This window comes from Dendrobates tinctorius, unplaced genomic scaffold, assembly GCF_039654945.1.
Source record: "Dendrobates tinctorius isolate UK_male_01 unplaced genomic scaffold, ASM3965494v1 ptg000072l, whole genome shotgun sequence".
Taxonomy (NCBI): Eukaryota; Metazoa; Chordata; class Amphibia; order Anura; family Dendrobatidae; genus Dendrobates; species Dendrobates tinctorius.
This window is the reverse complement of record NW_027361740.1, coordinates 124885-140551: the sequence shown is the minus strand read 5'-3', so window position 1 is coordinate 140551 and position 15667 is coordinate 124885. Positions and strand designations below refer to the sequence as shown.

Below are 15667 nucleotides of genomic sequence, written 5' to 3'. Positions count from 1 at the left end.
GCTCTGAAAACAATTTTTGACTGACCTCTGCACTAATCCGTACCTCCCACTCCCGACTCCAAGATTTCTCCCGTGCTGTGCCAATCATCTGGAATGCTCTACCCCAAGAAATTAGGACCATCCACAACTTGCACAGTTTTAGGCGCTCCCTCAAAACACATTTGTTCAGAGCAGCCTATCACGTTCCCCAATTAAAGTCATTTTATGTGTAAGTGTGTGCAGCTCATTCGCTGTCTCTATCTATTATTCACTCCCTCAAGATTGCTGGACTATCATTGTAAATACACACCTGTACTTTGCATCTCCCCCACCTTATTGGAGATTGTAAGCTTTCACGAGCAGGGTCGTCTTATTTTGCTTTAATTATTGTATTGTTAGCGTTGTTACCTATGACTGTTGTATTTAAAACTGTTAAACTGTAAAGCGCTGCGGAATATGTTGACTATATAAAGATGATTATTATTAATAAAGCCTCCAAGGCATGACAGGCTAGCTCAGGCCACTCTTCCAGTTTTGAAGACCAAAATGCAAAAGGGTCTGAATCCCCCTGATGGAATTTATATTGAGCTCAAGATAGGGAACAACTGGAGAGGATGGTGCAGTACTATGTCTGTACTATGTGTCTTGTACTCTGTTCTGCTGGGGCACGGGCTGGTCTAAAAAATGTGTGAAATGACTCACAGAAATTTCATCTGCCACTTACACTGCTGCTGCTAATGTTTTTGCATTGACGACTCGATGTTACCATGGTTGGAAGTCTATAATCGTGATGCACACTGTGTGCCTCAATGTTGTATTGGGGAAAAGCACCCTTAAGGCATGTTTCACACTTCAGTTTTTTTGTGTCAGTTAAAATCCGCCAAAATGGCGGAAAGCGGATCCGTTGCTAACTGATGTGAACGCATGCCACCAGACCGTTTTTTTGACGGATCCAATGAATGAAGAATTTTAAAGGAACCGCAAGAGAGAGATTCTTTTTTTTCCAGGCGCCAGAACAGACTTTAGCGTTAAATTCCAGGCTGAGTGAAGTCTTTCGGGCATGCGCAGTGTGAAGTGCGGATCCTGCCACCCGAAAAAAGTTACATGATCCGTTCGGGCATGTCGGCAGATGGCAACATTTTGGCGGATCTGCAAAAAAACAGATCCAACGGATGGCCGTCCGTCAAGATCCGCCGGTAATGCAACTCAATGGGAAAAAAACGGATCCGCCAAACAAAATGACGGATCCGTTTTTTTTGCAAAATGGCGGATCTTGACTGATGGACAAAAACTGAAGTGTGAAACAGGCCTAAGATGGTCTGCAAGAGTGTTTCGATACTCCAGCATCTGCACAGCCCTTTCCAGTGCAGCAAGAGTCTGTCAAAATTTACAGTGGATCTAACAGAGTGGCAACCCAGTAGTCAGCACTATTTCTAATCCTAACACGGGCATCATGTTGCAGATAATGCAGCAAGAAGGTGCTCATTTGTCAGGTGCTTACATGCAGTCTATGTCTATGGTGTGTTGGTGGCGGGGTAATGCTCAAGCTTGCTTCCTTCATCTCCTCCCGTTAACCACATACATCAGAGGGGATCATTATCCTCTGCCTCCTGACCATCACCTCTTCCTCCTCATCCTCCATTTGTTCCTCAGCTCCTGCACCTTCAACAACAGTATCTCATACCATGAGCCCCCCTCAATCGCTGTAATCTACTCTCCCATGGCACCTGCTTGTGCAACAACAGTCTGGAACTTCGAGATATTGTTATCCCATCTGCATCCTCCTCTGCTTCCTCCTCTACCTCTAGGACTACCACCTCCTCCAGCAGACTATTCAAAGTGTGTTCCAACATGTAGTGATAGTGATGATTGAGTCATCAGTGCTAACCATCTTCGTAACCATTTCAAAACTATGCAGAAGGGTGAAGAGGTCCTTCATCTGTGCCCATTTCCAAGTGTGATTTGCACCATGTACGTGCTGCGTTGGCTCAGGCTATGTAAAATTACTTACTGCACCAGTGCTCATTGATGCTGCCACAGTCACTGCAACATGTGCAGAGTGTAATTCCACAGTGTCGGCAACATTGCATATCAACCGGTTAAGTGGTAGCCCGAAAGACCTCTGAAGCTATGCAAGTCAATGACCCGTAAGGTGCCATTGTCAGAAGTGAGCACACAGCAACCTTGCTTTCTCTAGCAGTGCATATAGGCTGGGATAGTCACAGAGAAATTGCTATACCACCAGGTTGAGGACGTGAGCCATGCAAGGCACGTGTGTGAGGTTGCCCCGGTATAGGGCCACCACTAGGTTCGCACCGTTAACACAGATGGCCTATACTGACTCTAGGTTCAGTGGAGACAGCCATTACTCATACTTGGCCTGGGAAGCTGTTCACAACTCTTGAGCTATGTGACTGTGATCTCCAAGGCATATAAATCTAAAACACTGCCTGATTGCAGTGAGCCATGACTGCACAGTTCAGAGATGGGGGGATCTCTCTGCACTTTTGGAACGTGACTCACTACGAGAGGGGTTGAAGATGCATGTGTAGGCCCTAGAGGAGGTGAAGGAAGTGTTCAATACAGAGGTTTGTCATGCAAGCATTAGGGATTCTAAAAACTTTGTCTAATAACCCCTTAGTGTCTAGTGGTTTAGTTTACCAATCATTGGTGTGTAGTGGTTTAGTTCTTCATCGCCTGGTGTGTACTGGTTTAGTTCTCCAACCTCTGTTGTCTAGTAGTTTAGTTCCCCATCTTCTGGCGTTTAGTGGTTTAGTTCTCCATCCCTTGGTGTCTAGTGGTTTAGTTCACCACTAGAGTTGGGTGAATTTGTTCGGGTCCCTACTTATTCGGCAAGCTATAGTACTTACCGAATAAGCTGCAGAGGGAACCCAGCTTCCTGGATCTTGCTGGTTGATCAGCTGCTTGGCTCCGCAGCTGTATGTGTCACTGTTGTGTGACAGTCATGACACATGCATGGAGAGCCCAACAAACTGGACAAAGATGTGATGTGCTCGATATCTGAGATTGGTCAAAAACAGTAGGCATGTCCACTTCCATAACAGCTGAAGGACTCCCATTCACTCCGACTGTAGGGGTAGACAAGTGGAGGTTCTGCGGCCGGAGACCTCTGTGAGTACACTTGCCATGGTGATGGAGGAGGAAGCAGCAGCAGATGCGGTTGATCGGGCGGCCGGTGGTTGGCGAGGTCCACTAAGCCACATTTTAGAACAGTGAGATTCCCAGATTAACCCATATTGATTGTGCATGTGCCGGTTCATGCATGTCACAGCAAATTATTGGAATATTTGCCTCTACTGAGTTTTTTTTACAAACTTTTCAGATAAAGTAAGTTAGGTCTCTTTTTTGTGGTCTCAAAAAAGGCCCAGGCTGCGCAACCCTTGCCGCTCATGCAAACTACAGACCTGTGATGCTGCTGGTTATGGCCAGCGTTGTGGCTGAGGATGCAATTACATCTAGCACATTTTCCTCCACCACCTCCTCTGCTGAACTACTCAGCTGCTTGCTTCTGGGTTCACACCAAGTGGGATCTACAACCTCATCATCATCCTCTCTGTTCTTCCACTCCTTACCCCGAGAGTCACCCTCCTCTCCCTGCCATGACAGCACAGTCCGCATGTGACCAGGTATTTGACTCTCATCGAGATCACCTCCACCCCTGGGGGTTAATCTCTGTTGACGAGGTTCTGGATTCTGCTCAGACTTTAATTCATCTGGCCCCGGATCCAACTGAAAAAAATTTGGGGCCTTCTCTTAATTTTGTGAATCTTTGGCGCTTGTGGAATAGCATGTGTGAACAGCTCTGCAGACTCATCCGTCTGTGGCTCCCCACAGTCAGTTGGGCAGTTGCAGAGTGGTAACACGGGGGGAAACAGGGGTAATTGAGGTGCTACCTCTGAGGACTGCACGGTGTGTGATGTTAAGGTCGTAAAAAGTGTCATGACTCTGGACAGGATGGTTCCGCCTCCATCCTGGTCAGGTCAGGGTTAATTCAGTCCAAATCTCTTTGGTTGTGGGGCGGCTATTTATTGTTGGCAGTACCTGCATTTAGTGTTGGTGATACTTCCATATACTCGGATAGTGGTTGCTGACCCAGGTGACTCGTCCTTAAATGTGTGCCTCTGTGCTTGTGTGCCTTGCTGTGTATGATTTTGTTTGTCCCCTGACTTCTGCCTCTGTATCCTGCTTTTGTACTGCTCTGTCTCTCCTGGTTATCTGACCACCTTGACTTGTCCCCGTTTACTTTTTGTCTTGTCCCTAGGTACTGTGTGTTCGTCTGGCTTCTGACTCTCGGCTCTCCTTGAACACGTTTAGGGTATGTGCACACAGTGCAGATTCTGCTGTGGATCCGCAGCGTTTCTGCAGCTGCGGGTCCGCAGCAGATTTAGGTGCGTTGTACAGTACCATTGTTTTCAATGGTAAACTGGAAAACGCAGTGCACATGCTGCGGATTTTTTCGTGCGGTTTTGCTGCTGTTTACAATCTGCAGCATGTCAATTCTTTAGTGCAGAAATGCTGCAGTTTCACACCTCATCCATTATGAGGTGTAAAGCTCCTTTAGTCCTGCGGATTTATCTGCGGTTTTTACTACAAAATCCGCAGAGCCAAAAAACTCCGTGTGCACATAGCCTTACTGTCTTTTCACTTTGCCCTGTGTTCTGTGTGGTCAGTGTCCTTCCCTGCACTCACATGCAGTGGCTCATGTGATCGTTTAGTGCCAGGTCCTGTGCTCACTAGTCTCAGGTCCTTGTGCACTCCCTGCGCTCAGTCACGTGTTCCCTGATAGCTCCCCCCTACGCAGCGCCAGTGACACCTTAGGTGTCATTACAAAAAGGAGGAGAGGATCCTTGATGCAGTGCTTGCAATCCACAGGAGCACATGCTCTCTGGACCTCATTTTCAAGGTGTAGATGAAGGCGTCCCGCAAACCCGTTGCATCGGAGCAATCATGTATTCTGATATCTCCCTCAAAATGTGACACCCCAGAGTCCAGTTGTCACAGTGACATTGCCTCCCTCTAAGAGGTGAAGTCATGCTTGGTGGCAGAAAAGTGACCCCCATGCCAGGTAACAGAGGTTAAATCACAATTCCTCTGCTTGTCAGAAAAAGGGAGATGTCTTATAAATTCTGGCCAGCAGAGGGGGTTGGTGAGCCAGCTAGAAGTCAGCTGAGGGGGTTGTCATGGAAACGAAGCAGCTGTGAGCTGTGAGAAGAAATGACAGTTAAACGTGAGGCCGTGAGGTAAAGAGATCTTTCTGGAAGATCCTGTCAGATAAAGACAGGCAGCTGATCTGTGAAGAGGGAAAGGACAAGAGCAGAGACTGAGAAACTCTAGGGAAGCTAAAATACTGCATATAGCAGACCCCTGAGTGAAGTGCTAATAAAGAGAAAAGGGACATCAGAGTCCTAGGCTGACAGGAGCTGTACGCCCTGATAGCCAAATCTGAAATTAAAGGGGATTGTAAATTCCTGTGCACATTGATCACCTGAGGGCACGGCAGCGGATAAGGAGCCCGGGGCCGACGGTGAAGAGAATGGTACCCGTGGAATAAGCTCACACTGACAGCCGTACAGGTTAGTGAAACCATCACGAATAGAGGGTCGCAGCATAGTTATATACAGCGGAGACCCACACACAAAGCGCAGAAAGGAAGGTCCTAAGTCCCCAACTGGCAAGGTGAATCCCCTGAGGCCTCTTTCACACATCAGGTTTTCTGCTTCAGGCGCGATCCGGCGCTTTTGACTAAAACCGGATCCGTCGAAATGCAATGCCGGATCCGGTTCCCCCCCATTGACTTGCATTAGAGCCGGATCGAGCCGGATGGCCATGCGTTTCATCCGATTTTCGCCGGATCCGGCAATGTGACGCGATCCGGCGTCTGGAAAAAACGGTGACTGTAACGTTTTTTGTATCCGTCGAAAAAGCCGGACACGCCGGATCCGGCGTGTCCGTCTTTTTCATACAATGAAAGCCTATGAGCGCCGCAATGCACCGGATCCGGCGGCCGGATCCGGTTTCTTTGGTCTGAGCATGCTCAGTAGCTCTGCCCACAGGACATATATAAAAGCAAGACAATGGGACCCTCAGCCACACCCAACATGCCACCCAAGCCAAGAACCAGGAGCAGGAGAAGGCAGCAGACATCTGCAGCAGCAGCACCATCAGCACCACCCCAAATGGAGCAGCATGCTGAACAACAGGAGGGGAGTCCAGCAGCAGATGAGAGACGGTAATTATCAAATCCCCCATTCCTCCAAACTAGGGCTATGGAATATCAAGATATTCATTGGCCCTTTGTTTCTCTTTATTCAACAGCCGCCCAATAGATGCAGCAGCAGCAATGGCAGCAGCAGAAACACCACCCACAGGCATGGAGTGTGGCCACCAGGAAGACAGCACATCATCTTCTGGGAGCCCTCCCTCGCATCGTCAGCGTTTGACGGTAAGTTTTTATTTCCAAAATCCATCATCTCTGTAATATATGTGTATTCATTGCCTTTTATTTCAAAACAGGAATCACAAGATGAAGAGGAGCTCCCAGAAGAAGAAGGAAGGGGTGGACAGACACTTGGAGTGGGCTTACAATTGGTAAGTTTTTTGCATCAAACGCAGAAACACAACATCACACTACACACAACACATAGAAAACAATGTTCTGCAGACCACACACAGCAAACAAATGCCTACATCCAAAGACATAACATTTTTTGTTTTCTTCTCTAGTCTTCCCAATCTGGTGCTCGGCCAAGAGGTCCTCGCAGTGCCTCCCAGGGTCGTCGGCGACAGCAACGCGGCGGTCACCAGCGTGTAAGTATAAATATTTTTGCTTTGTTTTTTTTGCACTTTTTATTTCATTTCTTTTGTGGAGGCTAATTATGTTATTTTTGTCTTTCTCTTTAACAGCCTTCACAGCGTGCTCCCGACTCTGACGGTGAGGATGGAGGACTCGATGTGGACCACCTCATCGATCTCGTCAGAGAAAGGGAGCCGCTCTGGAATATGGCTGACCGCCGCCACGCTGACCTTATCGTTACCCGACAACGCTGGGAGGAAATCTGTTCGCTCCTTGTGGACCGCTGGGAGGACCTCGAAGCTCGGGCCCAGATTAAAGAGCGTAAGTATATACAGTACCGGTTGCTTGATGTAAACCAGTGTTTCCCGAACTCCAGTCCTCGTGGTCCCCACGGATCATGTGTTCAGGATTTCTATTTACTTTGGAAATCCTGAAAACATGACCCCTTGGGACCATGAGGACTGGAGTTTGGGAAACACTGATGTTGTATACTAACCACTTTGTCCTTTCTCGTTTCAGGGGAAAGAATTGTGAAGCGGTGGCGGTCTGTGAGGGATCGTTTCAAGAAGGAGTTCAATAAAGAGATGCAGGCCCCGAGTGGATCTGGAGGACGCAGGAGCAAGTACAAGTACGCACGAGCCCTGTCGTTCCTCCGGGAGACAATGCTCACCAGAAGGTAAATATTACACACCACATGTGACAAAAAAATGTTTAGATGTAACTTTCTTTTTTTCAGCCAGGGCCATACCATGTCACTATTTTAATTGTTTTTTTTTCTCTTTATTCCACAGCACGGTGAGCAGCACTCGGGAGCCTGCACGATTGGACCCTTCTGAGGCGATCCCTGAGGAGACCGGCACCGAGGGACACTTCGACCGCCCCGGTACATCTGCACCTTCCCAGCCTTCCCACACATTCGACCCATCTGTCCCATCCACCAGCACAGGAGCATCGTGGCCGCCTACATTACATGAAGCTGCTGGTGAGGAGATCGCTTTCCCTTTACCCCACCCTTCTGCCCCTGCCACCTCTAGTACACCTGCGGGTACTGGGCGGCAGCGGCAGAGGGGTCAGGAAAAGACTTATGCGCCAGAGTTCTTGCATCTGAATGCATCTTTCCAGAACTGTCTAAAAGTCTTGTCAGAGCAAATCTCCGCAGGCTATCAGCAGATCAACTCCAGCATTCTGGAGGTGAAGACACTTCTGCAAACCATGCATTCAGAAGCAAGATCTTCGCCAAACCACACCTTTTTCAGGTCTGTTGTGGAGCGCATGGAAACGCTCTCTCCTGCCCAGCAGATGCATGTAATGCATTCATGCCACGCTGCTCTCCAGCAAGTTACCTCCCAACCTCCTCCTCCCACCACAGTAGTTCCTCCACCTGCACCCCCTCCAGCCACTTTCCATCCTCCCCCTCCTATTACATCTACACCCCCTCCAGCCACTTTCCATCCTCCCCCTCCTATTACATCTACACCCCCTCCAGCCACTTTCCATCCTCCCCCTCCTATTACATACCATCCACCTCCCCAGCACCATCCACCTCCCCAGCACCATCCACCTCCCCAGCACCAGCAACCTCCCCAGCACCAGCAACCTCCCCAGCACCAGCAACCTCCCCAGCACCAGCAACCTCCCCAGCACCAGCAACCTCCCCAGCACCAGCAACCTCCCCAGAACCAGCAACCTCCCCAGTACCAGCAACCTCCCCAGTACCAGCAACCTCCCCAGTACCAGACATCACCCCACTTCCAGCAACCTGCCCCGTACCAGACATCTCCCCACTTCCAGCAACCTGCCCCGTACCAGACATCTCCCCACTTCCAGCAACCTGCCCCGTACCAGACATCTCCCCACTTCCAGCAACCTGCCCCGTACCAAACTCCTTCCCCATACAACTTGCCATCAACATCATCTGCTCCTACAGTCCCTGCCCAACCCTCCACTCCACCACCCACCACCTCTTCTGCTTCCCACATGTCCACCCATTCTGTAGTTTTTTCCACACCTTCACCTCTAACTGTTCCTTCCCCACCACGATCCCAGTCCTCTCTCCACACTCCCAGTGTCGAAGTGTCCCGCAGCCCCTACAGCAGTATTTCCACCACACACTACACAGATTTATAATGTGTGTATTTAAATAAAAATGACCAGTTTTATGGTTTCAAAGCTTTATTAAACAAGTTTATTAAAATTTTAAAAAAGTTTACTAAAAAAAACATTTTTCAATAAAAGTTAAATTATTTTACACTGGTTGTCTGTCATTTCTTTCTGCGGCGAAAAAGGGTAAATACAGGGTATTTAAAAGGTGAAATGGTATTCAAAACTAGGTATATAACTGTGGGTAAATTTTAGCTTTTTGCCACAGTTGTGTTCCTGGTTGTGTTTGAAGCAAAGTATTTCACCTAAAAAGTTGTGTTTATTGTTGGTGATTTCATAACAATGTACACAACTTTTGTTAAAAGGTGAAATACTTTGCATAAAACACAACCAGGTACACACCTGTGGCCTAAAGCTAAAAATAGAGACCATGACAAGATAGCCAACTTTGGTTGGCAAAGGTATATACTGTTGGTACAGAAGGTACACAAGTTTGGTTGGGCACAAATCTTTCACACTCTGTCATCCTGCCAGTGTACTCTGCCTTGAGGTGACAAAGTATAGTGCAAAATTGTCCCTCATTACTGAAACCGTCACAGAACTTCTAGTGGTAATGTCATGGTAATCTTGCAAGGTGGTTTCTTCAGAGGTGTCCTCAATGGAAATGGGTTCCTTGCAGATAACAAAATTGTGGAGTACCACGCACGCTTTGATCACCTCGTCCACAGTTTCTGTCTTGAGGTTGATCGCAGTCAATAGGACCCGCCATTTGGCTGTCAGAATACCAAAGGTACATTAAACCATTCTTCTTGCTCTTGTGAGGCGGTAATTAAAAATGCGTTTTGGTCTTGTCAATCCTCTGCTAGAGTACGGTTTCAAAAGGTGTTCTGACAGCTGGAAGGCTTCATCCCCTACACAGACAAATGGCATAGGTGGACCAGATGTTTGCGGCAGCGGTCTAGGTGGTGGGAACTGGAAGGTGTTTCCATACAGTTTACGCCCCATGGCAGACAGTTTGAAAACTTGAGAGTCATTGGAGCGGCCATAGGCCCCAATATCAACCGCAATAAATTTGTATTCCGCGTCAGCGATGGCCATGAGGACAATTGAAAAATATTTCTTGTAATTGAAATATTCCGATCCCGATCCAGCTGGCTTTACAATGCGGATATGTTTCCCGTCCACAGCGCCCAAGCAGTTGGGAAACTGACATATCTGTTGAAACTTGTCAGCAATTTCAATCCACCTCTCTGTTGTGGGCTCTGGTAAAAACTCTTCAGCTAAGGAGTCCCACAGTGCACGGCATGTGTACTTCACTATTCCAGATATGGTGGAAATCCCGAGTCTGTACTGGAAATGCAGTGACGAAAGGGATTCTCCAGTTGCAAGAAATCTGTGTGGAATTAAAAAACAATAAATTAGTTTTAAATCACAGCATTACATACCAAAACTGAGCTATAACACTTGGAGATACAAACTACCACCAACAAGATTGCAGTGAAAGTGTGCTCTGATGCGATCACATCCAATAAATGTGGCTTACCTTAAAGTCACCATCAGACGCTCTGTGGGTGAAACAGAGAAGCGGCAATAGGTGTCCGCTTTTCTTATGAGGTGTGCAATGCGCTCCACCAAGTAATCAAAATTCTCCATTTTCATCCTAACATATCCAAAAAATTTATCCGGGTTTCGTCGAAGGTCCATGCAGAGTGAAGAATAGACCCCACGCGTCATTCTCTTGGCTGTGATGGGGTGGATCCACAAACGTCGTCTACGATGCCTGATGCGCTGCTGTCTCGCTCTCTCCTTCTCCAGAACAATCACCCTCAAACGATTCGCCTCCGCTATAAAATCCGCCAAATTCTTCAAAATATTTCCAATGACAACATCCATCTTCGCCAGTAACTTGCTCTTCTCTCCAACCTGCACTTTCTCCTCTACAACCTGTCAAAGAAGGGCTGTAGGAACATGCTATATATAGTTTTCCAGTAGCCAATCCCGTTCGGAAGGCCACAAGGGTCAATTTTAAAAACCGGATCCGGCGTAATCCGTCGAAAAACGGATAGAAAAACGGATGAACCGGATGAGACGGATCCGGTTTTGTCTGTCAAGGAAAAGACGGATACGGCAGAAAACCTGATCCGTCACATCCGGTTTTACTAAACATTTGCCGGATCCGGCGTTCCGGCACGACGCCGGATCGCGCCTGACGCCGAAAACCTGAAGTGTGAAAGTAGCCTGAATGCCTCCAGGAGAGCTGGACTCATTCCATCACCTGTATGTGGTACTCCGGACTGCAACCTATTACCAGTAAAAGGTAAAGAAACTGCACCTCTCTGTGTCCTTCTCTCATTTCTCTGCACCCCAACGTTCACAGCCATTTTTATTTATTTAACATCCTTGCCCTAGGACTACAGCCCTACCTGTGGAGGGCTACAACATCATAGCTGCGCCCAACATCCATCCCAGAAAAGCAACACCGCAGCGCTGGTCAACTCTGACCAGATTACCACAGGTGGCGTCATGTATTTCACCATCTAATACTTTATTTTCATTTTTACCACATAAATACCACACAACTTTCCCCTATTTTATTACTGGACGCCTCTGGGCCATAGACCGGGTCACCGCCGCCGTGACACCGTCCCCAATGGAAGTCGACGGGCCCGGTACAGAGTACCCCCAGGCCCCGCGGGGTGCTCCACATGCAGCAGAAGGGCTCTCAACCGGCAGGCCTGCACTTATTTTCAGTCAACTACCTGTGTTACTAACCTTAAATTTTGTAAACAGTCTACGAAGCTGATACTTGTGCCACCTGAGTGTGGCTGAGCAGAAAAGCAGTTTCAGCTGTTTCATGAGGTATTAGGGCTCCCAGCACAGTAGACCTACACCGGTCCCTCAAATGCTGGCCCAGACCCTATAACCTCATGAATGGCCCATGGCTGACTGCTGCTGTGCCATTATAAAATTTTTATTGTGGGTCAATTGATGCCACTTTTCCTGATGTCTACACCTGTCACTCATCCACCTGTTACTGATCAATGTTTCATCTAGGATTACTGGTCAAAGACCTATCCCAGGCATACATGCTGCACAATTATACTATTTGTACTCTGGGTCAATTGATGTCACTTTTCCTTGTGTCTGCCTCTAATTTGAGCTGTTTTGGCAGCTCAGCTCCAATTCATTTGTGTAGGAGCTGAGCTAAAGTATTCAGAAATGGGCACTACACAGTATATGACGCTATGAAGGTCTGGCTTTATATATAGTCTAGTGCATCTTGTCACAACAGGAGCTGCGGAGCTAAGAACAGCTGATGGCTGGCTGTGCTGGGGATAAGACACCTGATCTGATAATTATTATTGACCTATCCTAAAGGTAAGTCAATATAAAAGGACAGCCAATAATATTAAATCAAACCTCCATATCTATTACCTGTTTGGCAACAGAGCTCAATTCCACTGCCAAGTCACCACCAGAATTTCCAATTCCAATCACAATAATCTTCTTGTCTGCAAATTGTATTGGATATTTATAATCCCGACTGTGTAAATAATGGCCTTTAAATTTGTTAATGCCTATAAAAGAATAGAAAATAAATTAAAGTATGTAAAAATCTAAAATAGTATGTAGAACAAGCAGGTACATTTATAGTGTGATAACTGGACATTTTTTTTCTAGTTCCTTGCATAATTTCACAGTTTTAAACTGAGCACTATGAAACAGAAAAGTTAATAGATGATTTCACTAAAAGATGTCTGAACGCTTCAAGGATATACTGGATTTTTCCTTATATTTGCAATGTTATAAGCAGCGTTTTGGCATAGATTTTGCCCAGTAAGACATATTGTTGGACAATATATTCAGTCCTTACCTCAATGACAGCAGGCTGTATTGTACTCTGTAAACTATCCATACAGCTAAGACTTTTTAAGGTACAAGTCAACTCACAGTCTGCACTCACAACACTACACATGCATTGTGGGGAAACTAACAAGCTACTCTTCCAAAGGTGAGTGTCTGTCCCATATTCAGGTATAGCACAAGTCTTTCCATCTCTATGCTCACAGGCATTGTCCATTGAGTATCTACTTCACTTTCACAATGCTGACTGCTTGGCTTGACTACCAGTTTCACACAGGAAAGATACAGTCTTTGGCAACGTGTGTCACACATTGAGTATTTGGTTAGTATTATATAACATTATTTATAAGCTAAATCCAAGAGTGGGACAATCAGAGGAAAAGCATTATAGAAACACGTCACCACTTCTGTACTTTTTACTCACTCCTGGTTTTGGCTTACAAATACGAAGGTAAAATACTGACCAGATACTGAACGTGGCGTTATTACACACCTGAATACAGCCAGAGAAACTCAATGGCAGCAAATAGTATGAATTTGACATGTTATAAGACCATAAGGCTATGACTTTCTATTGCATTCATATTCTGCCGTCTGTGCACTTCTGCTTCCCAAGCTTCACCCTTCTCTACTGTCTTTGGAGCAATCAGTGGTCTGCTAAATATAAGAAAATGCAGGAAAGTTTAGTTACTCATTCAGCATTATCATTATACAAGATTCAGCAGTACAACCTTTAAAAAAAAAAAAAAAAAAAAAATAATGAAGATCAGTTAACTTGGTGCCCACAGTTCAAAATCTTTTGCACCCTAGAACTTCCAAGCGCATAAAAGCGCAGCACTCCATACTGAAAAGGCACCAACTATGTTTAACACTACAGGATATGCATCATTGCTGTTACTTATCTGAGGTGGCCCCAGCACTGGGCCATATCTGAGTATTTATAAAGCATTGTTCGTCAGGAGTTTCCTATTACACCTGAATTATATTCTAACAGTGCAATTTTCTGTTTCAGTCCATCTTATCTAGGTTCTATAATGAAGATTCCAGGTTACTTCTTGTAATTTCTCTCAGCACTTTTCACATCTCCGTTTCTGCAAGCAAGTTACCAGTTTACCCACACATTTCTGCTTTCTGTGTTTGTGGCTAACCATTTTTCTGTTATAATTTCCTAATTGCATACATCCACAGATGCATTTGGTGCTCATACCCATTAGATGGTTTCACACACTTGTTTGACTGATATACTGTATATAGCCTTCTTCAAAGAGCTGTAATTTCACTGTGTTGTCTATGTATGCTTTGGACAGCACACTGACCTTATAATGAGCTACTATATAAGCATGCACAGACACCTGTGTTTTATTTCTCATTTGAAGCATGCACTAGTCTGTTTCATTTAACACCAAACGAGTCCATGTTACTGCAAATACAGTAGCTCCTGCACCTGTTCCCTATGGTGATGAACAGAAAGTGCTGCACACTGAGCCAGTCACATCTTCCATTTGCTGAAATGACTGGGTGATTTTTTTGCCTACAGCTGTGTGAACCCAGCCTCTATCTCCTGACTTTCCCTTGTGCAAACATTCTGGGGTTAATATATTATTATTTTTGTTATATTTTACTATTTTCATTCATAAAACCCAGTGTTTGTTTTTGGGTACTATATTTTGCAAACCATAATATTTTTTTTCCATTAACGGAGCTTCAAGTTTATTTACTTAGTTTTTATTGGTACCATTTGGGTCTGTACAAATGTTTGATTACTTTTTATCTTGTTTTTGGTCATTTTTAGATGATCAATCAGAAGTTATAGGATATATTTCAAATGGGTTTTTATAGTGCAAGTCTTTATGGATAGCAAATAAATATGGCAATTTTAAAAGAGGAATTCTATTAGGGGACTTTACCATGTTAGCTAAAGTAACTGTCATTTTAATTTTTATGTAATAAATCAATAGTACACAGAAAATATATTACATAGTTGCTTTTTTCATAAGTGAAATTTGCTTCTTTCTATGCCAAAATTGGTCATTATCAAAAATTCTGAATTCTGAGGTAAAAATTTGTATTTAGTAAAGAGACTCTCCCATTACTGAGATAGGAGATAATATTATATCAGTAGCAGCTTCCATCTAGATAGAATGGAGAGGAAGAAGATGGAGCTCTGGCTCTAGCTCCTCCCTCCTTCCATCTACATAGAATTTGTTTCCCAGCGCTTTGACTCCCTGATGAAGCAGTGCGAAATGCGCGTTTGAGTTTGTGAAGGGGGACGTGGTGTGCACTATCGGTGCTGGTATGTATCTACTTTCCATCAGGCTCAATACATAGGTCTTATAGTATTAACGGTGTTCTATACAGATGGTGTTTACTCACCTTTATTGTTATTAACACATTATGTGATTAAATTTCGTATTTTGGGATCTGAGCATCATGCAACGTGGTTATGTGCACTATACTGGGTTATAGTCTGATTAGTCTCTCATTATAATTTGATTCTAATTGATATATAAATTTGATATATAAACTCATTTATTATTTCTTATCTGATCAGATCATGCATTAAAATTGTATTTTGCACACAGCACTTTGTGATTTCCTCATGCCCTTATTTATGCAGTGGTTTTGCTCTTATCTGCATCTATTGATACCTGATGCCCTATATTGCATCCTTTGGACTATTATGATGAATTGACAGTTTAATCATTTTGCACTCCTGTCCCCGCTCTTATTTTATACTAGATGGCGGCCCGATTCTAATGCATCGGGTATTCTAGATAAAAAAAAATAAAAAAAAAGGTTATTCTCACCTTCCGACGTCCCCGATCTCCTCTCCATGCTCCCGACATCTTCCGGTCCCAGTAGTGCTTAGCGCGAAGGACCGGAGATGACGTCACTCTCGCAAAAGTGTGA

At 45.3% G+C, this 15667-nt stretch overlaps 1 protein-coding gene across 1 annotated transcript in view; it reads right to left on the bottom strand.

Moving 5' to 3' along the window:
- The window catches only part of LOC141096131 (flavin-containing monooxygenase 5-like), a 191948-nt gene that overhangs the window by 72185 nt on the left and 104096 nt on the right, over window positions 1–15667 (bottom strand). Inside the window, exon 2 of the mRNA XM_073582530.1 lies at window positions 12329–12471. The gene's annotated coding sequence lies outside the window, so the exon portion shown is untranslated. The remainder of the gene's footprint in view (window positions 1–12328; window positions 12472–15667) is intronic.